The sequence below is a fragment of the Alligator sinensis genome, unplaced genomic scaffold, assembly GCF_000455745.1.
Source record: "Alligator sinensis unplaced genomic scaffold, ASM45574v1 scaffold1234_1, whole genome shotgun sequence".
Lineage (NCBI taxonomy): Eukaryota > Metazoa > Chordata > Crocodylia > Alligatoridae > Alligator > Alligator sinensis.
The window spans coordinates 43,380-50,970 of NW_005843765.1; the positions used below are offsets into that span (position 1 = coordinate 43,380).

At 53.2% G+C, this 7,591-nt stretch overlaps 1 pseudogene; it reads left to right on the forward strand.

Annotated features, from left to right (window-relative positions):
• LOC102371540 overlaps positions 1-7,559 on the forward strand; it is a 13,666-nt pseudogene extending 6,107 nt beyond the window's left edge.
• The last annotated feature ends 32 nt before the right edge of the window (positions 7,560-7,591 follow it).

Sequence of the window (7,591 nt, forward strand, 5' to 3'; positions counted from 1 at the left end):
CCTGCTGAAGATTCCCCTGAAACCGAGGAGACCTGGGAATTGTCAGGAGATGAAAGCTCCTTATGCTATTGCCCCAGACAAAACCCTTCCCTGGGAGCAGGTAAGGAGCACTGGCTGTACCCTTTCCGGCAGCAGGAAACACCATCCGTCAGCAGAGAAATCTCTCTTGCAGAACATTTGGATTAGGTCTGTGCCCCGGCACACCTGCTGTCCTTGTTCTCCCAGTGCTCCTGGAAGCATTTCACATGCCCTGGAGAAGACTGACTTTGCATTTCCCCTCCCTCTGCCCTCAACATTTGGATGCTGACAGTCTCAACATCCCTCAAGTTTCTGTCCCAGGAAATGATGTCTGTGCAGGCTCTGATGTGGTGCTGTGTTCACCACCCCACACTGGGACAGTTATTGGGGCTCATCTCCAGTGTCATGGTGTCTCCACTATCAGCAAGATCTGTGGGACTTGGAGTCTATCTTCTCCCTCTTCCACACCCTGAAGCCTCATCTGCCTTAGTCCCAGGACTGTACAGCAGATTGGCAGGGATTTCCCCGTGCCAGTAGCACCAGGGCTCACCTGTGCACTCTCTTCCCCACCCACAGGTGCTGGGACCCTGAGCAGAGCGGAGCAGCAGCCTCCCAAGGAGGGGCCTGCAAACCTGGAGCTGCAGAGGACTTCCCCAGGGAGACTGGAGGAGACGAGCTCCCTGACACCTGAGCCGGGCCAAGTGCAGAGGGGGCAGGGCAGGCCTCCAAAGCAGGAGGAGACCTCGGAGGTGAGCAGGGCACCCGGTTGAGTCATGGGTGGGAGTAGAGCAGGGGCAGAGGCCAGGAGGAGCCAGGGGTGCAGTAAAGAATTTGGGGAGCGGAGAGACCTGAAGAGCGCCAAGCCTGTGGTGACAGATTCTTTAAACATCCCAAGCTGCATTAGCAGGAGCTCCCTCCCAAGTGCAGGGAGCCAGGGGTGCTGGCATGGGAAGGCCTGGTCAGGGCGCATGGAGTCAGGGCTCTCTGCCCTCTGAAAGTGCTGCCCAGGCTGCCTCAAGGGGCCGAGCAAATAGAACATGATTACTTAAGGCCAACACACAAACTCTTATGTCCAGGGCTGCATCCACATTAAATGTCAGCTAACGACTGGGGAATTTTACACCCTTACCTGTCATGACTAAATGTGCAATTAGTTGTAGCACAGAGTAATTCCAGCACAGAGCTGTGGGGGCTGGAGGCAGGTGGGACAGGAGACACTGATGGTGTAACGCTTGTGCCTGCAGCTCCGGGAGGTGTTTGAGGACGTGGCCGTGTATTTCACCCAGAAGGAGTGGGAGCTGCTGGACGATGACGACAAGGTGCTTTACCGGGACCAGATGCTGAAGAATTACCAAGCCCTCGTTTCCCTGGGTAAAGCTTTGGTCCTTGCTTCTCCCTGGAGCTATGGGAGCTCTGGAGTTTTGTAGTCATCTCTGTGTTTCAACAGTCTCATCCTCATGAACCTTTGGCTGGTGGTTTAAATCCACTTCCTCCCCACTGCTCTTTTAATGATCAAGCCTGTCTCACATTTCATATTGATAGATCCTTGTTAATTTGATCCAGCCACCTTCTCTTGTGTTTTCCCCATTCTTGTAATTCCTGGTGCTTCCATATTCAGCAGTTTCTTGTCAACATGATCTCTCTTTGCCTTGACAGCATGTTCATATTATCTCCAATTCATTGTCCATAAATGCACTACGAGCTGTTTCTCAGGGAATGATTCTCATTTCCTCCCCCTCTTGCCTAGAGTGTCCTCTCCAAACACATTTAACAATCCTAGCATGCTCAACTGTGTGAGATCTAAATCCCCTTTCTCCTTGTTATGACCCAGCAGAAGTTAATAGAAAGTCATGTCAGCCTCTGCTGCTACAACAGGTGGATGATGCATTTCCTCAACTCCTCCTCTAGTGACATATGTAGACGTGATGTAACCCAGATACTTCTACCAACGGGTCACTGGAAGCTTCTGCCCACATCCCTTCCTAACATCTTCATCTCCATAGATCAGAGACTCTGGCTTTGCTGTATTTAACTTATGACCTGTGCTCTCAACCTCACTCTGCCATTCTGAAAAAAATTCATGTCCTCTTCCTAAAATCCCTCTGCAGATCAAATGCCCATCACTGTGATAAAAAGAAATGGGCTAGGTGCAGTGCCAAGTGAAGACAAGTTTTCATTTCCAGAGGATCTCTAATACAGAGGCTTGTTCTGCCTAGTGTTCAGGGTTGAGGCACTGACCTCTTACTAGCTCATTTGCTCTTCTGATGCTTTTCCCCGCCACCATTTCACCCAGCAGCAGTGGTGATGCATAGGGGGTGCACAGGGGTGCATGTGCACCCCCTGAGAGCACTGGTGCACTCCCTGACAGGTCGTGCTCCCTGCTTAGGTGATGGGCAAGGGGGTAGGCGGGAGTGCCAGTGCCCCCCTGCCAGCGCCAGCCGGGGAGTGGTAGTGTCGGATGAAGCATTGCCGCCACTTCTGGGGGGACCCCCCGCCCCAATTTAAGGTGTCACCAGTCGCCCACACCCAACAGATTTCCTTAGGGAAGTGCTCAAATGCTTTTTCTTGCTCAGCAAAGACCATATAACCCAGTGTTTCTTAACCTGTGGGTTGCAACCCAAAAGTGGGTCGCTAGAATATTTGAAAGTGTCATGAGCAAGTCCCAGAAAAATGCAGGAAAGCATGGGAGGAGTTGGCTGGGGCACTTGGAAGTAGTGTTCACACATTTGTCTGAGTGTGCACATGGACATGGCCAAAATGCAGCCAGGCAGGGTCATCGGAGCAGCCCTGGAAGCTGGATGTAGGTAAGTGTACAGGGAGTGGGGGTGGAGGTCCAGGGCTTGGGGACTCTCTGGGTATGTGTCTGTGGAGGGTGGCATGGAGGGGGTGGGTGTGTGCGGCAGGGTCAGATGCCCAGTGGAATTGGGGGAAAGTGGCTGAGTACTGAGGCTGTGGCGGGGCAGGGTGGCTGGGGGAGAAGGTACCTTCCCCTCCAGTGGGTGAAGGGAAAAGCAGGCAGTCCTTGGGGGCATCCAGGAGCTGCATGGCTTGGGCAGTGGCACCAGGGCTGTTGCCCATGCTCCTAGTGTTGGAGCAGCCAAGAAAATGCTGCTGGGGGTGGGGGAGGAGGAGGGGCCATGACCAGGCTGCCTGGTGCGGCACTGGAGCCCCAGCCCAGGGCAGGGTGACGAGCCTTCCTCCTTCCTCCCTCCAGCCCATGCTGGGTCTGGACTCTGCTGCTTGTAGGAGCTGGAGCCGCTGCAGCCACCTTGCTCTCTCCTGAGCAGGACAGGGACAGCTGAAGACCCCCTCCAGCAGGGTTGGGGAGGGTCGGGGCCTGTGGTTTGGGATTGAGAGGCAAAAGCATGACCGGCAGAAGGAAAAGGACTGTGGCTTGGGAGTGAGGGGCACCAGCAGGGCCAGGGGGTTGTGGGTCAGGAGTGATGGACGCTGGTAGGGCTGGGGGGCTGTAGGTCGGGACTGGTTACTGATCATTGCAAATGGGTCCTGGTACAAAAAAGCTTGAGAACCAGTGATAAAGACCATTTCTACAGTATGGCCTTTCACATACTGTGAAATGGGTCTCTTTCTGACTTTTTTTGTCCATACCCACGACTCCCAGGAACTTTGTTTTAAACCCTGCAGAATTTGCCAACCTGTGCACTCATCTCCCCTCCTGGGATGATCCTCCCATTGCCTGGGGTGATTGCCCAGTTGCAGCTACAGTTATTATAAAATCATCCTTTTCTGAGCCCTAGTGATGGTGAATTACCCTCTCTCTCAGAAAAAAAGTCTCATTGTCAACCATCTGTCATGGATGCTTTTCACTGCCACGAGTTCTTGTCTTAACCTTCACTGAAAATAAATTCCGGCCACTTCTTTTCCTGGAATTACACCAATAATATAAATGTGATCCATCCATAAGTGTGTCCAGTGTCTCTTCTGTTTGGTAACTTGAAAACAGTAAAAGCTTTATCTTTTTGCTCCCTAATACATCACAGCTTACTGCATGTCTATGTCTGTCAGTTTAATGGCCTTTCTAAACTAGGAGTGGTTGGCGCTTTGTTTCTTATGCCCATCCCTCCACCACCTGGGTGACAAGGACCATCATCTCTTGAAGGCGTCTCCCTTCAGTGCCTTCTCTTTCGCCCTATATGCCCATCTTCCCTTGTTCATCAGGTCCTAGTAGAAACCTTGAGTTCATTGGATCTATTCCCCAAATCCCAGTTGGTTATTCTGCATCCAGTACCCAGTCACTAACCCTCTTTAACCACTGCTCCAAACAGGATATCGAGGTCCCACACCTGACTTAATCTGCTGCATCCAGCAAGGACAGGTGAAGCTCTGGGTCTGTGATGATGAGGAACATGGGGAAATATCAAGGTTGGAAGACGTGCTGCAAGGTAAGTTGTGGCTGACCCTCCACCCGATTCCCCTTTCATAAATGCTTCATGCCCAGAGTGCCAGGGGGACCTGAGAACTGCAGACCTGCCCTGTGCTGCCATTGCAGGGTGCTGACCTCAAATACAGCATATTATGCTGAAATGTGTCCAGGCAGATGTTGTTCCCACTCCCTGAAATCCAACAGTATGGAGATAAGCAACTGTTCCCTTCTTCTCCCTTTAATGACAGTTCTTGGAGACAGTCAGGTTTGCTGTCTTGATTTATTGGCCCAGATCTGGTTTCCCTGGGATATCATGATCTTAAATTTCCATCTTCAGTCAGCTATGTAACAGTTCATTCCACAGCCCAGGGTAGCCATACCTCTGTTGCACCGTCACCCAGGGCATGGTGGGATTAGTAGTCCCCCATGGAAACCAGCATGGTATGCAGAAGCTTTGTGTGGCTGTTACTGTTGAGCAAGAAAAAAGCTGATGCTTGCCCTGGTTTCCCCAGGTCAGGTTGACCTGGAACCCAGGAAGTGTTTCATCATGGTCTCAGGCTGCATGAAATGGCTCCATGGCATGGGTGGGATTCAGAAGCTTTCAAGTTGTGGGTGGAAGTGAATCCCCCCATGTTTTGCACCAAAATTGCCACCTTTCAGTTTAATCTCTGGAGCCCTGAGTGTCATGAAGCCCAAAACTCAGCACCAAGTCCAGGTTCAGGTTCATGTCAAGGCCTTAGACCTGGTGCAGATTCCTGTGACATGGAGGCCTCCTGAGACCCGTCACTGGAGGAGCTCCATGGACTCATTCCCTGCACCAGACCTTGCTCTGGAAGCAGGCAGGACGTATAGCCCTGCTCCTTTCAGAAGAAAGAGCAACAGCTGTAAATCCTCCCCTCCTCCTCAGGCTGTTAGAGCAAGGAGCTACTCAGGCACTGTCCTGACGCACATGTCCTGTACGTACTTCTGCTAGCAGGGTCTGAGGTAACAGGCCTGAGAGCTGGGCCAGGGACCCTGAGAGTCCAGCTCTGAACTCCACCGAGTAGGGAACATTAGCTCGGCACAGGGACCTGCCCCTCCCTCGCCCCCAGCACTTGGGGTTTTGGCAGGAAGACCTGTTTTCCAAGGTCCATCCCACCAGAAGGAATAGCAGTGTTTGCCCTTTGCTAGCAGGGTAGGGACTAATCTGGAGTTTCTCTTCCCCATGCAGGAGGGCCTGCAGACCTGGAGCCAGGACGGACTTCCCTAGGGAGTTTGGGCAAGATGGACTCCCTGAGACCTGAGAAGGAGCCATGGCACAAAAATCAGTGGAGGCCTCAAAAGCAGATGGAGAATGTAGCTGTGAACCAGGTACCATCTGCAGTGGGGTGTGAGAGTGGAGAAGGGCAGAACCCAGAAAAAGCCCTGGGTGCAGGGAACAGTTTCTGAAAGTGAGAGACCTAAAGAGTCACTTGAAAGATGCACTGCATCCCAACCAAAGCATTGGCCTTGGGGAAGCCCTCGGAGGGAAGCAGGAGCTCACTGCCAAACACAAGGGCAGAGCCCACCCCTGCCCAAGGGTCAGGAAAACCTTTAACTGCCCCTCACTCCTGGCTCTTCACAAGATAAGGCACACTGGGGAGAAGCCCCTCATTTTTGGTGAGGTGCATACATACGCCCCTCATTTTTGGTGAGGTGCATACATTTGGTGCATACGCACCAAATGTGGAAAGAGCTTCACCTGACTCTCCACCCTGGCTGTTCACCCCCAGATCCATTTTGGAGAGCTCCCCCACCACTTCACCAAATTGGGAAAGTGCTTTGTGCGCCCCTTGGACCTGGTCAAGCAGAGGGGAAAGCATCAGTACCTTTGTGTCAAGTATGGTAAGACCTTTACCCATTTCTTTTCCCTGGTTCAGCATCAGCACATCCACCTGGGGAGGAAGACACACCGCTGCACTGAGTGCAAGAAGAACTTCCTCTGCCAGCAAGACCTGTCCCAGCACCAGTGTGTGCAGACCGGGGAGCGGCCGCATCGCTGCACCAAGTGTGGTAAGAACTTCAGGCATTCCTCCAACCTGGTTAGGCACTGGTGCATGCACACAAGGGTTAAGCCACATCATTGGTCAAGGTGTGGGAAGAGCTTCAATCTGTCCTTGAACCTGACCAAACACCAGCTCATCCACACAGGGGAGAAGCCATATCAGTGCTCAGAGTGTGGGAAGTGCTTCAACCGATCCTCCCACTTGGCCCGGCACCACCTAATCCACACAGGGGAGAAGCCACATCAGTGCTCAGAGTGTGGGAAGAGCTTCACTCACTCCTCCAGCCTGGCTCAGCACCAGTGTGTCCACACAGGGGAGAAGCCATATCAGTGCTCGGAGTGTGGGAAGAACTTTGCCCGATCCTCCCACCTGGCCCGGCACCAGCTTATCCACACGGGGCAGAAACCACATCAGTGCTTAGAGTGTGGGAAGAGCTTCACCCAGTGCTCCCACCTAGCCCGGCACCAGCTTATCCACACAGGGGAGAAGCCACATCAGTGCTTAGAGTGTGGGAAGAGCTTCAACCGGTCCTCCCACCTGGCCCGGCACCAAGTTATTCACATGGGGAAGAAGCCACATCAGTGTTCTGAGTGTGGGAAGAGCTTTAGCCAGTACTCCCACCTGGCTCAGCACCAGCTTACCCACACAGGGGAGAAGGCACATTTGTGCTCAGAGTGTGGGAAGAGCTTCACTCATTTCTCCACCCTGGCTCGGCACCAACACATCCACACAGGGGAGAAACCACATCAGTGCTCAGAGTGTGGGAAGAGCTTTACCCGATCCTCCCACCTCGCCCAGCACCAGCGCATCCACACGGGGGAGAAGCCACATCAGTGTTCAGAGTGTGGAAAGAGCTTCAGCCGGTCCTCCCACCTGACACAGCACCAGTTTATGCACAAGGGGGAGAAGGCACATTTGTGCTCAGAGTGTGGGAAGAGCTTCACACACTCCTCCAGCCTGGCTCGGCACCAGCGCATCCACACAGGAGAGAAGCCACATCAGTGCTCAGAGTGTGGGAAGAGCTTCACCCGATCCTCCCACCTTGCCCAGCACCAACGCATCGGGAGAAGCCGTATCGGTGCTCAGAGTGTGGGAAGAGCTTCACCCAATTTTCCCACCTGGTCCGGCACTAGGTCATCCACACAGGGGAGAAGCCATATCAGTG